This window comes from Poecilia formosa, unplaced genomic scaffold (genome assembly GCF_000485575.1).
Source record: "Poecilia formosa unplaced genomic scaffold, Poecilia_formosa-5.1.2 Scaffold402, whole genome shotgun sequence".
Lineage (NCBI taxonomy): Eukaryota > Metazoa > Chordata > Actinopteri > Cyprinodontiformes > Poeciliidae > Poecilia > Poecilia formosa.
In genome coordinates this window covers 147,082-162,494 of record NW_006800341.1, presented here as the reverse complement: position 1 = coordinate 162,494, position 15,413 = coordinate 147,082, and the positions used below count along the sequence as shown (strand labels likewise).

The 15,413-nt window shown below is 38.1% G+C and overlaps 1 protein-coding gene across 1 annotated transcript in view; it reads right to left on the bottom strand.

The window, feature by feature from the left end:
- LOC103154809 (glutamate receptor ionotropic, NMDA 2A-like) overlaps nt 1-15,413 on the bottom strand; it is a 108,386-nt gene that overhangs the window by 89,598 nt on the left and 3,375 nt on the right. The gene's annotated exons all lie outside the window — the stretch shown is intronic.

The following is a 15,413-nucleotide window of genomic DNA, read 5'->3' as shown; positions in this document are numbered from 1 at the left end:
AGATATAGTGGCACAGGGAGATGGGGAGAGTACACCGGGAACTAGGAAATTAATCCAACAGTGAAGCAAATTAAACATAAATAAACTAGAGTAAATAGGAATAACTAGACGCAAGAAAAGGAACAAACTAGAATAACTAAGAAAAGACTGAACAGAAAAAAGACTAATCTAACCAAAGTAAAAAACTAACAAAATAATAATGAGACTACAACCAAGTCAATCTACAAAACAACCAAGACTTTAACAGATTTGGAGTAATTATAAAATACTGGACCAAAAATTTTGGGATGAGTTGATATGACACATGAGCAAATACATAGAAATACTCCCTTTGCTACACATTGAATTGTTCACACAAAAAGACACATGTGTGGTACAGGGTGCATGGACAAGCTTTTCCCTTGAAGCTTCTTTGAAAAGGTTTATAGAATCTTAAAATAGCAGAGTGGTCCATGAGCAAAGGGATTAAAAAGAAAAAAAGACAGAGCGACTATTGAGCTGCTGTAGTGTGACATCACACAGACAAATACACTACACCACAACCCTGCCATTGCCATGGCATTGTCCTCCCCAACTGGGGCGTGAGAGAAGGAGGAGAGCAGAAGCAATGACAAGAGAAAGAGGAACTGGGATAAGGCTGCTGAGATATGACAAAATGAAAGGGAGCAAGTAAAAAACACAGAGGGTTGCTGTGAAATAGGAGGTCAGGAGACAGTGATGCAGGGGAGAGGATGAGGAAATATATCAATGCTCTGAAGGAGGCTAACTTCTGTGGGATGACTACTGCACTGTGGCATGTTGGAGGCTGAGCAGAGATGAGTGCTGACATATTGGAAGGATTTGTGAAGGATTATGTACACACACCTTTACAGAAAAGTCCTGCAGAAGCATTGGTGGACAGTAGGTCTAGTCAAAGTAATTCTCTTAATGTATGTGACACTGTTAAATGAAAGCAGCATCCTGCTGTTCAGTCATACAGCACAGGCAGCCAACAGGGGACATCAACACTGTGTATACTAAACCGCTGCAGCAGCTCTGCCGAGCAGATATTGATATCTCCAGCAGTCATTTTTAGTGAGCAAACAACTGAGACTCAGCGCCAGCATGGGCAGAGAAGACGAATAAAGACACAAATGGTTACATGAGGGAATTTACTCTGCAGACAAGATTTTCCAGAAAAGACTTTTGTAATTTGAACACACTGTCAGTGGGTCAATAGACCAAACATAAACAATCCCCCCACACAGATTATGTCTGTGGCCTTGGTAAGGGAAATTTAATAGTTGGAGTAAAGTTTTGCAGTAGGTTTTTATGATCGTATTGTGATTTTATTAATAAGCACCCCTCCTTCCTCTTTATGATAACCATATCATCACCACTATCCTGGAGCTACAGAAGAGAAAGCTCTATCTCCTTCCGTTTTCTGTCTTTCATTTGGTTTGATCACAGGACCCTAATAGAGGCGTGGGGACGAAGACGTCAGTGTCTGCCCACATAGAGATCTGCAGGTCGAAACAAGGATCTTGAAATGCACCTGATAATCAACCAACAATTTTTTCAGATATTCTTTCTGTATGGCTATCATTTCTGGTGCAAAAATAAGTGCTTTAGTTTGTTCTTCACTTAATAGAAGAAAACTGCTGGCCATACAAATTTTGATTGTATTAAGGTATCTTTGTAAAATATGCAGTTTCAAGAATTTATTTACAAGGAAAGAAATTAACAGCTGGATAGCATCACTATACCAATGATAGGAAATATCCCTAAAGGATAAGAGTGTGGGACCAAGAGGGAGTAGATGAAGTAGAAACAAAAATGGCCCCAACGTCTATCATCTGGAAATGCAAAGAACGATCAAAACATCAAACCTGCAGTGGCCGTGCACCAAAATGAAGAGCAATAATCAGAGAAGTGACCAAAGGGCCCGTGGTACAGTCAGAGGAGTTGAGTTGGAGAGATCCAAGGTACTAATATGGTTAGAAGAGTCAAAAACTGAATTTTGACTGGAATAAAACTAACGCTGTATACCCAACCTCACTGTGAAACATCCACTACCTTCCAGCAGGGCACTCACTAAGCATGAAACCAAAACAACAATTATGTTTTTTCAGAACATACTCAAGTGTCTGCCTGGTCAAAGTCCAGATTTAAATGCAACTGACAATCAAAACTATGATTCACAGAAACTATCCAATCTGACACCTTTAAGTCTCATAAAAAAAGAATGGGCAAAGAAAACAAATCTCTAGATGTGCATAAAGATATGCACAGATTGTCATGGTTGGGTTGTTTTGAGAGATGGTGAGAGTAAACGCAGGAACCCAGGTAGTGAAGAAATTATGAATTTAATGATAAGAGCTCAAACACAGTCCATACACAGGCGGCACAGCAGAGATTTAGCACACAGCTAAGACCGGTAGCAACTGAGAAGCTAAGGACTGGGGAAGCAAAAGCTAAACCTATACAGTTCAACTGTGAGGGCATGCAGGCAGACGAACAATGACGTGACATACACAACAAACACACAACAAGCATCTAACAAACTTCTGACATCTGACAAGGATCCAACAAGAGACAAAGATAACGGGTGGGTTTAAATACACTGGGAGGGTAATCAAGGAATGAGACACAGCTGGGATTAATCAACAGGGGAAGACGCAGATACAGAGACTCTCAGGAACAGAAACTGAACACAGAAAATCCCTACAATTAATACACAGAAACACAGACCATGACACAGATACCCTAAAAGCCACACTAACATTCAGTTATTAATGCAGCAAAAGGTAGTTCTGCAAAGCATTTACTCAGGAGGGTCTGATGGAGTTTCATGTGACATTTTTCAGATATTTTAATGAAAAATGTTAGAAACCAAGGATCCTTTTCCTTCAACTTTATAACTATGGTTTGTCTGTCACATAAAATCCCAATAAAATGCACGGATTATTGTAACTGTTAAATGACAAAAGGTTAAAAAGTTAAAGAATTAAAAGAATTTTAGTAAGAAACTAAGTTTTCATTCGATTTATTAAGTCTGAGCTTCTCCTTGTCAAATTTTAAAAATATGAGTTTTTAGATTTATTTCACCAACTTGACTAACGCAGTCATACCTCGACCGCTTCATTGCTGTAGATGAATTTATCAGTGGCCTGCAGGTAAAACGAAACAACGGAAAAGCTACAGCATTCAGCCTATCTCTGAGTAATGCAATGCTGAGTCATGTTGAGTATGTTTTGTTGTAAAAAAACAGTTTAGCCGCAGAATAATTTTTTTCGCAACATCACACATAATGTCACTCAAAGGAAGGAAGCATTATTTTCCTGTTATCACTGGAACCAGATGTAGCAAACACATTTTAAACTGGTGACTTATTCTGACTTCTGGAAGATGATTTCTTTTATTTATTTATTTATTTATTTATTTATTTTAAGATAGCATTCATTTACTTACCCTGAACTCCGGGAACCCAAGTTGATGTCGGTATTTTGTTGAGTCAAATCACTTCTCTCAAAAGTCACAGATGACGCCTTGGATTAATCCCAGACAGACAATACATTGTGCCTTGCTCAGCTAGTTTTCAGGAATATGGCTGAATATAAATAAAAGTCTTAACTTTAGCTTGACTCTCTAGCCAGAGGAGGTCATGCTCTGTGAGAGGGGTGGCGAGAAAACCATAACTTTTTCTTATTGGTATTGGAAAAGGGCAATTTGTACCCAAGAGTAAAAAAGGGCCAACTTCTTTTCTTTCCCTCATGAACACCACTGGTTGTAAGAATAAGAGTTGGCTGGGATGAGCTGGAGTGATTGCTGCAGTGTTAAAGCAGCTTAGGCTGTTGGGGCTGCACAGCAGCATCGCCAGGCAGGACCATGAAGACCAAGCTGCTGGACAGCAGCTGCTGCTGGAAGGAGTTTTCCTTCAGCGGTACAGATAACGGTGGTCTGCTTTCATATGACACCAGGCCAACGTTACGCAGAAATGTCACCACAATCTGGTCTTGTTTCTGTTTTGTTTGAAAAAAAGAGAAATGTTGAGATCATAGCCTATTTACAAAAAGTGGTAGAGAAAATTATTCTAACGGTTATTTATATTGTAATGCCTATATGAAACATTAAAGTTACAGATGTCACAAGGATATTTTTCCCAGACATGACTTTCAGAACTGTTGATCTGCTGGACAAACGGTTCTTCTGCGCAGTTCAATGACAGGTCGAAAAAGAAAAAGAAAATGAAAAAAGGCCAAAGAAGAATTTTGAACAACTTTCATAAATGCTGTACCAATTATTTAAGACCATTCCAAAATATTACTATGTTTTTTCCAGAACTGGTTCAATTGCTAAGCTAGATCTTCCACGGAAACACCTGTTCTCAGTTAACTCTTAAACATTTTCAGTCCTTTAATATCTCTTTTGTAAACCCTGGAAATGCTGTGTAATTCTTATTTTTTCAGGTACTGAACAGAGATCACCAGTCAGGATGGAGAAGACTTCATAAATCCTGATAGTTCAGCGTTAGTAAATTAATCTTAAGGTTTGAGGGAGTCTGTTTCAAGGAATTTTGTGATTTCTGTAAATTGTTTTGCAGTGCTCACAAAATATTAAATCAATTGTTTTGAAAAATGAAATGTTTACTAACTTAGCTGTTTATGGGAACACAATGATGAGAGGCTGAGCTGGTTCTTTGGCTATGGAAAGTCAATCCAGTTATTTTGTAGAACCAGTGAGCAACAGGCTCTACTGGCAATAAGCAACACAACTGCTTTGCTGATAAAGTCTGGCTCCTTAAAAGCAAAGCACAAATTAATTAAGGGAAGTTTAAAACTTTGTACAAAAATCGAAAATAATTAGAAGTGACAAAACCTTCATTGCAAGATTTTATTTTTCTAAAATAAAACACTCCACGTACTTTGTATTCTGCTGGAAATAAAACTGGTTGCTGCATGGAAAAGCTTCCACCATGTTGAAATGTTTGTGCAAATGAACTTATGCTGAGACGAGGACTTTCAGCAGAACATCACTCAGTGCTCTAATGCTGTACTTTGGCTGTGTTTCCCAAACTGAAACAAGTAGTTGTAATTGTTGGAAATAACAGACAATGGTTGTCCTTAATCGAGCTACTTCTAACCAGCCAATAAAGTCCGATTCCTTGGCGGCTACATAGAGATGCAAAGCAAGCCACTGCAGTTCTGTCAGGTAAGCAAAATATGGTTTCTATAGGATAAAGGATTAGAAGACACCTGTGGCTCACTGAATTGGCCTTACGGGCGAAGAGTGAAATGCTTATAATGCTAATCAATGTTGGCATTTAGTGAGGCCCTTTCTTTACGGCAGTGTTTCTTAATTCCGGTCCTCAAGCTCTGCTGCCGCATTTATTAGGTGTTTCCCTTCTGCCACACACCTGAATTGAATCTGTGGGTGATTGAACAGGCTTCCGCGATACTTGATGGCTACAGAAGAGGTAATGCAATAATTTGGAGGAGCTGTTCTGAGACAGAGGCACCTCTAAAACATGCAGAGCAGGGGGCCGGAGGACTGGAACTGACAAAACATTGCTTTACTGTAAGATGGAGTTTCTCTGAGAAAAGCAGATAGCTGCAACTTATACAACAGTTTAAATGTTTTGAGGAATTTATTCAGCAGTTTACAGAAAAAAATATGAATGTATGTACAGATTCCTACTGCTAGATTCAGCAATGTGTGCAGGAGTGTTGATTCTTTCCACAGTGATTATTGATGTTGCAGCTTTAGCTTCATGCTTTAATAAAAACAGAGCACAGATGATTGCAAATTATTTAAAGAGACATCTGAAGGATACTTAGCCAGAATATGCAATTTTCACACATTTAAGTAAGTGAGATAATACATTTCAGGTGGTTTCCTTTCAGACAGATCGTTAATGAATGTTTCTTTAAATAATGGTGCAGTTTGATGAAAGTTTGTTTAAGAAGCATGGATCTGAAACTTTATCACATGCTGAACTAAAGAGCAGTGATAATGTTCCTTTAAGAAAAAGCAGTCCATGCTGAAAGTTGATGATGAAGTCTGCCTGAAAGGCAGGTCAAAATAACTTCACAAAAACAAAAACAACATAAGTAGTGAGGCTGCACATCTTATACTAGTTACAAACTTAAGAAGCAACATTATTTTTGTGCCTGTGTTGAAGGAAAGTCATGTTGCTACTCGAGTAAAGTAACACACCATCACAAACACACCATCCCCACTGTGAAGCCATGTGATGGCAGCATTATGGACAAGCCTTGGAAGGCTTGTCAAGTTAGAAGGTCAAATGAATGCAGCAACATAAAGGGAACTCCTGGAGGACAATTTGTTTCCATCTGCAAGAGAAGTATTTCTTCTGAAAACATTTATTTTCAAGAAAGACTTTGACCTGGAGCCGCAGCTACACAAAAGGATTGAAGACAATAAGCCGGATGTTCTGGATGGCTCAGTCAAAGCCCAGATCTCAACTGGATACAGTTTGTGGCAGGACTTGAACAGGACCACTCATTGCCGATTCCTACACAACCTCACACAGCTTAAATAGTTTTGAAAGGAAGAATTGAGAACTCATTACTTAACACTGAGCTGTTCAGATGTGCAAATCTGACTGGAACCTGTCCACACAGACTCTGTACTGTGACTGCAGCCAAATGTGCATCTGCTAAATACTGACTTGAAGGGGGTGAATATTTATGTAATCACCTATTTTATGTTTAATGCGTTCATTCAACTAGGGTTATTTTGAACAAATAAGAAATGGGCTTTTTGTAGTTTTTAGTAAGGGGAGGGGGAGTCAAAAAACACCTTTTGTTTATCATGATTGTTATGTAAAAGCAATAAAAGGGTAAAAACAGACCCAGGGACTAGAGACTGAATACTTTTTCTAAACACTGTATAACAAAACTGGTATAAAAAAAGCAAGTGTCTGGTATTTTAAGACTTCTGTGTCATCATTGCTGAATATTTCTGGTATGTACTGATGCATCTCATAGAATAAGTTATTTTTAACCAAAAATGTTTTCATCAAAATTGCACTGCTGTCAGCAGGGACTCATGCTTTCCAGACACAGACAATGGCAAATACAGCAAGATGTTTATGAATTTTTTTCTTTTTGTTATTTCTGCATCACTGTTTTGTTTGTGTTTGTTTTTTTATGGCTGTGCTTTGAGAGGCCATGTTGGATTAGGTTTACTGCTGCCTTTAATCTTTCATATGTTAGCCAGTTTGTTATGGTTAATCTTGTCTTCTGCTTCCCCTGCATATTCACACTTGTCAAGTAGATCAATCTCTAATTAAACTTGAGCCAGTGGATTCTAGATTCATAGTTTCTAATACATTTTATGTTTCTGGCATCATGATGAATTACATTTTCTGCTCCTGGTCTCCAAGGCATAGGTCTTTTCACTTTCTGAAGATTAAGTACACACATGACGCTCTGCCATTCAGTAAAATTTAGGAGATTTGGTGACCCAACTTTTAATTGGCATTCTCTAACAGTGAACTTTAGACATTTCTGTAACTATTTGCAAGATAAAAATGGGTTGTCATCTAGCCTTTCTTGTCAAAGCTGAAGTCATTTTATTCTTTTAACAATGGTTCTTACCAAAGACATGGGCAAATTAGAAAAATGATGACTTTCTTGCAGATGTTTTCCAACTGGAAATAAATGAAATATCAGCCTCATTTGAATGTCTTGTCTTTCCCTTTTCGAAGAACAGCTAGGAGAAATGGTCATCCTTTGTCACAAAATATGTTTAGACCAGGAAAAATGAATGCCATTGAAAATAAAATAATGTTCATCGAAACTTTGATCATCTTAAAAAAGCACATTATGAAATGGTTCTGTCCGACTGCCCTACGGCAGCTGTGGCTACAATGTAGCTTCTCACTCTCAGCATGTGAATGTGTGTGTGAACGGTTGAATGACTGAACATAGTGTGAAGTGCTTTACTCTACGTTCAGTCATTCACTCACATGCTGATGGTGGTAACAGCTGTCTTCTAGAAGTGAGGCTGCCATGCACCGGCACCACTGGACCTCTGTCTGCCACCAGTGGGCAAAGAGGATAAAGTACCTTGCCCGAAGATACAACAACTAAGACAAACCAGAAACCCACTGGTTACAGGACTAACGCCTCCAGCACCATCAGTGCTGGTGCTGGACGGACCACCATTCCTCTAATTGTGAGACAACTAGCACCATCTGGCTGGACCTCTGTTGAATTAGGTCAGTTACTTTAAAAGGAGTGAATATTTACGTAGTTACTTTTTGTTACACTTTTTGTTTGTTTTTATTTTGTTTGATTTGTAAAATAAATAGAATAAAAAAATTAGGGGGTGAATACCTTTAACATGCACTTTACCTGTTTTTTTTCTTATAGAAAATTTGGTAACATTTTATTTGAAGCGGTGTGCATAGGACTGACATGACACCACCATAAACATGACATAACACTTGTCATGAACATGAAGGAGTCTTCATAAATGTTTATGAGTATTGTCATGAAGTGCTATTCGGTAAATAATGACAATATTAATGCAAAGTTGACACTTTTACTCTTAATGAAAATTAGCATTAGAAGTTTTATTATTTACCAAATAATGCAAAGTTGGCACTTTTAATGGACTTTTAGTGAAACTTTGCTTTAAAAGTGTGATTATGGGGTGCTGTGGTGGCGCAGGGGTTAAGTATAGTCCAAATATGGAGGCCTTAGTCCTCGACTCAGCCGTCATAGGTTCAATTCCCATCCTGGTGACCTTTGCCATATGTCTTCCCCCTTCTGTCACTACCTTTTTTTCTGACAATTCACTATCAAATAAAGGCCACTAGAGACAATAAAACCTTTTTTAAAAAGTGTCATTATTTACAGAATGACAACAGTCATAAACATTTATGGACAATCCTTCATGTTCATGACAGGTGTTATGTCATGTTTATGTCAGCCTTATGCACACCCCTTCAAATATAGTGTTACCAAAAATGTAACTTCTTGCTATTGTTCTAAAAGTTGAATGTATTAAAGGCTTTGGTCATATTTTTATCAGGTGCCCCATTAACTTTGAAGGGTGTTGTAAGTGATGCTTTCTAACGAGTAAGGCACCCCTTAGTTTTTAACACTAAGACCAGATGTTCCCTCCAGTGCAGATGGAAAGCTTTTCAGTGTGAATATATGTAGCCATACACAGCCTGTAATACACACAGCAGGAGCTGGGTGTAAGAAAGTATATTTTCTAGACATTTAATCAAAGCAGGGCTCAGATTGTTGGACAACAGTGTTTGAATGAGAAGAAATAAATACTCAACAGCAACTGTTAACAGCTGCTGCTCTGCAGAGAAACCAGGCTGTGTTTGTCCTTCCAGATGTTAGCTGTGAATATGGAGGTTCAGTCATTTCTTAGTAAAAGACAGAATTTTTATTGTGTTGTTGAGGACCTTTGCAAATTTAGCACATTTCTCTGTGGAAATACATCTTTTAAAATGCAAATGGTAAGACTTTTTTTTTTGTTAGGCCATAGCAGCTGTAGCTTCTGCATAGAAAAACAGAATTATCTCAGACATGCCACCAGTTCCGTTTGCTCTGCTCCTCAGCTGAGCTAGAAGGAGTTCGATCTCAAGACCTGTGATGAAAATGCAGCTAGAGAATGACAGCCAGTATCAGAACTGAGGGCTGGAGTCTGTTCTTTATTGTCACTACACTAACTGTATCATCCCAGCTACTAACTGTATTTTTCTCATAAACCAAGTTAAGAGAAACTTCATTCGATCTCACTTCATAAGATTTGATGGCTAGGGAGATTTTCTAAAACTGTGACTTGCAGATCTTTTTGTATCCTAACTACCTGAGAATAACAGCCACAGATAAAATAAGCCAGGAGGTTAAGACAATTAAAAGACAATACACGGAGAGAGGCAGAGAGACAAAGGGAGAGTGAGAGAGAGACAGACAGAAAGACAGAGAGAGATAGAGACAGAGAGAAGAGGAAGACATAAAAGGTAGCAGAGGAGAATAAATTAGAGGTGAAAGCATTAAAGGAGTTTGGGAGTGAATGACACAGCAGTGTGTCTTCTGCTAGTGACAGCAGGTGAGGGGAGCAGGTGTAAAATATTAAAGTAGTTCAGCAGAAAACCTAGGCAAATGGCCCTACCAATATGGGACATCCCGAGCTGGGACACACAGCCTCTCCAAACCACACACCCCTACATACACACACATACACACACACACGCAGACACTGAGAGTAGCATCCTGCCATGGAGGTAGAGCAAAGCAGAAAGAACATTCATGTTTAATTAACAACCCTCCATTTCAGCATGTTAGTGTTCTTATGCTACATACTGTGACCTCCTACCCCTCCCCCTGCCCAACCCCCCACTCCACCCCAACACACACACTAAGAACTGGGAAGTAAAGAGAATAGAATAAGAGTGCTGGCGGAGGAAGAGCAAGCGCATATGGGGATGGGGCAAAGCCAACAACATGTCTTCGTTCCCAGAGTGGTCTCTTGGCAATGTAAGAACAGAATTCCCAGCTAATCTAGCTCATCTCTCGGGTTTCCACGTGCTTATTTTTCTTGTCCATACCACATTCCCTGAAGCGAATGTAAGAGCACATCATCCAGCCCTCTGTATACAATTCTTCACTGTTATGCACTAAAATGCATAACAATGTGCTCTTTTACAGTGAAAACAAAGTTTCACTGGAAGAGAGTGAAAGGTAGACACTACAAGAAGTCAGACCAAAGAGTGAAAGCTCCCTGATGATGACCATGTGGAAATGAAGACAGCAGTCCTGGTAAGTCTCCAGAGGTGTGTTGAGACCACAGTTTGTTTCATGAAACATAATTCCTTGTATATCTGCAAATCACTGCCTTCCTTCAGGTAGGTATCTGTTATTTGTGTTTGATTTAAGTGTTGTTAAAAGGTTCAGGGCCAGAGTTTTATGAAACAAAAGAAATATTTCCTGTGCATTTTGACAGCATCCGGTTGACTAGAGGCACAACGATATGATGAAGAAACATAGAGAGAAAGCTAGCTAGCTGCAGCTAGTCACGTCTTCTAACTCATAAACATTTAAATAAATCAGTGGAAGTGAGAGTTGAAAGTACAGTGCTTATTACCTTCCAAAAAGAGAAGAAAAGAAAAAGCAGGAAATGTGGAGCAGGAATGTGACATCATGTTCGAGGTATTTTAAAAATATATCATGAATATATTAATTTTTTGGCTGCATCACCCACCCCTTGCATGAACATAATAAAGTATAACCAAAGTTATTGTTAAGTTAGGTAAGGTAGTTTATCCCTGGGTAAAACTGCAATAACACGACAAATACAAAATATAGATATGTATTTCTAACTAAATTTGTTCAAATTCTGCATAAAAACACTAAGACTAAACTAAATATATTTTTAAAGGATTTTACTTCTTTATTAGAAATCTTTTTTTTTTAAATAAAGGCTTTCTTGAGTAAGGTTCTGTCTCCACAGTATTTATCAGTTTTCAGGGGGAACCAGCAGTGTCTGTTTCTGTTTATGTGATTCACAGTGATGGGTCTAAGGCTTGCTGAATAGCTGATAAAGATGACAACTGGAGAAAGCCTTAACTTGAAATATGTCATAATCATGACAGTTAAGTTTACATTTTGGCAGCTTAACGCTGCTTTAACACCAAGTATTTCACACTTGTTCTGCCCGCCTCCGTGTGCTGTATGTCCATTATTTTAGAACACTGAGCCGCTTGCTTGAATCTTAAACTGAATCGTAAATCTTCTTTCTGGGCAGCATCACTTGATATTGTGCTCCTTGTGAGGAAATCTGTCTAGAAAATTACTAAACACAGCTTAAAAGCTAAATGTACCTTGGGAAGAGTATGGATTGATGCTGCTTAAGTATAAAATTGATTTGAAAGAATCTTAAATGAATGTGGCTGTGGAGCTGGTCAGGCTCCTAACAATACCTTGTTTTTTTTTTTTACTCCACAATAATAAAAGTGAATTATTCAAGTTCTGTCTCCTGGTACCACTGATCTATCAGAGCAGAAAGCAGGTATAAAGCAGCATTTATGCAGCCGAGACATAATATATTGAGGCATTTTGTCTTCAGAGCAGATTATGTTTGTTGGTGTAAGGCTGTTATGTTGTGTAAGTTTTCACAACACTAATGCCTAAATGTGTTTGATGCTGTGAAATTAGTAGGGAGCTAATAAAGCTGCTGAAAAGCGCTGAGACATTGTTCATTGTGGTGCTGTCGCCATCACAGTTTGAGTGTCAAACACGACACATGTGGCAACCTCACTGAAAATCCATGGCCTCCATAACTGAGCTTGTGTTTGGCACCAAGACTGTGACACGTTAATACATCTGATGAGTCTATTCAATGTTTTAATCAGACAATCTGCAGAAGAATAAAGGCCACAGCTCTGAATAATGATTCATTTCTTCAGCAATTTTTCAAGCAAACTTCCCCAACTGTTTCTGACTAAAGGTGTATTAAACTTAATTAAAAATTCACAATCAGAAATCAGACAATATTTTCCATTTAAAAAGCTTTGTTACAGCTAAACATGACTGGGAGAGGAGATTCCAGGATTTCTTTATCCAGAAGACAATAAGCTGCTGGGATTTCATTTACTACTGTATGAGAACAGAAAAACATAAACTACTACTGTATTCAAAAAGGTAATAATGTCTTTCTTAAAAAAATTAAATTAAATTAAACTTACCGTAGGTCATAACCATGACACCACTATGTATTTTCCACTTAAATCCAGTTAAAGACCAGATGGTCATTGACCCCTCACACATTTTTATCTTTAAATGAATCTCCTATGCAACCAAGAGAAAAGCTTATAATGTCTATTCGATGATTTACTGTCTCATTGTGATTTTTTACCTCTCTGGTAGTTGGCCCTTACTTTAAACCAGACAGAAAACAATTATTTCATTTCTAGGACAGGCCCACAGGAACAGTTTTACAGGCTGGTTAGTTACCGGCCACAAACAGTGGCGCTTCTCAACTGCAAGCTGCCAAAAAAAGTCCATATGGTTGTACTTTTGGCCACTGAGAGGTTCAATTAGAGCAGTAGGGGCTTAAGTACCTTGTTTAATGGCATCTTAACATTACAGATTAAAGACAAGACAGACATCTTTTATTTAGTTTTTCTGTCATTGTTCTCAGCAGGAAGTTTAAGCCACTGACCTTCAAGTTGCCACTGCAGTCCCCAAACCTTCAAACTCACTCCCACCTCTCTCCCCCACTTTCTGTTTTACTTCTTATCTTTTCTCACACAGATACACATACACACACATACACACCAGTGCCTGATCCCCAGTCAGTTTCAACTTCAAAAGACTGCTGTATTGCAGCAGTTATTGGTTCCTGTCTTTTGTCTTTTGTGCCCTGAGAGATTTAAAAGCTAAACAACCAGTTGTGTTTTTATCAAAGCTTCTTCAGTTTGTCTGTCAGTCAGAAAGCTCTACAGTCAGTACCAGGGGGAAAATTCAGATAAGAGAGAGATATGAGATATGTCCACCCGTAACTTTGTGCTGAGTATCGACTAAAACAAAACAAAGCCCAAATAATAAAGTACATCTTTATTTCTTTTATGAAAACAAAAAATCTAGCTGGTGACCTGCTAAGTAATGACATGATACAGCTATTTCCACCTCCTGCTTCAGTCTTGCTTTGCTCAGCTTCAGTCCAGACATAAAAGGCTTTTTTACAACAACGCATGATTGTCTGCTAAAATAAAAGTTAAACACTTGAGAATGCTGTGTGTTCTATAAAACATCTTCCCCTGACTGTACAAAGACACTACAGTGTGTGGATTTGTTATCTACAGCATCCATTTATTAACATCACATCCATCTGGCTACTTATTCAACATAGGAACATTTGAAAAGAGTTAAGCAATAAAAGACAGTTTCATCTTTTCCTTTTTGATTGTGTCCAAGCTTGTACCTGTATAAGACCTGTATCATCATAGTCATATGTTTTCTATGTGCATCCTGCTCCAGTTCTGACCAGCAATGTTACTCTGATGGATACATGGGCATCGGCACAGTTATTCACAAAGAAAACTTTACATAAGTGGCTTCAATGGATAATACATTATATTAGCCAGTGATCATGCATTTTTCTGAACATAACAGTTCTCATTTTCTCCATGATGGTAAAACATAGATAAAACTTTATCTCAAGAAAAATGTGGTTTGGCCCTGAAAAGTCCCAACACAGGCCATATGTAGTATTTGTAAAGAACATTTTAATGCTGAGATACCATCTGCAGTCAAACGTCTTGTCTCAAGATTTTTATCAAAATGATAAAACACGAAAACAGTGTTGCTACAGCTAATTGTCTGTAAAAGATAACTTGTTCTTCCCTTATGACCTTTAATTCAATTAATTTTAAATTCAATTAAAAAAACGTTATTTATCTCCAAGGGACAATTAAAAGAGGCACAGGGGGATACATAAAAAATACAAGAAAAAACAAGCAAATAGTCATCACAAATGACACTTAATGGTCTGACTGTTGACTCGCTGCTCTACCCCTCTGTTTTGACATGAAATGTGTTTTATGCTCACCCATTAGCTGAAGGTGGTTTGCTTCTTTAAGCCAGGCCAAACCTTTTGAGACTAGAAGATAAATTTTCTCACCAGCTGCCTGAGATCTACCACATGACACAAATGTATAAAAATTGCTCATCGTCAGAAGCTGGTTGCGAACCAGTGGGTGTCAATCAGTTATGGTAGATCTAAAATTTGGTTTGATGATCTAAATGTGAGAGAATACAGACTGAATCCAAAGAGCACTGTTAAGTTAAAAGTACATCTTCTGAAGTTGGGATATTTTTCCTTCAACAGGTTCCAGAGGAGTCACCTCAAACCAAATGTTAGACTGGGTTTTATTTCAATGTCATTTGTGAACTTTAGCTCCCCACTTTCAATAGTGGAACTATACAGCTTGAAAATGCTTGTAATTTTGGAGAAAATCTCATTAACATCAATATTTCCACTAAATAAGAGACGAAAAGTAATTAGCAACATCTTTGATAGAAAAAAACCCAGGAGGTTATAAGTGCCCATATCCTTTGTCTATGGTCCCAATACATTTCCAAACACTCACCTGACATATTCCATGAGCAGGTCTTTACTTTACAACCCATTAACTTCCTAAAGCCAAGGAAAAACTATAAGTACTGTGTTCATTTCCTGTTTTGGTGATCATGTCACAAAACTATTTTTGGTTTGAAAAAAACCATCACAATGCAAAACAAAAACCATCTTTCATTTAATTTCATTTTCATTCAATTACTGATGTATTGTTTGATGTGTTGGTGCTCTGTAGGAGACGGGAACTACAGTTTTCCTGAGGGTAAATCCCAAAGGGATTAATAAAGTTTTTTATCTATCTATCT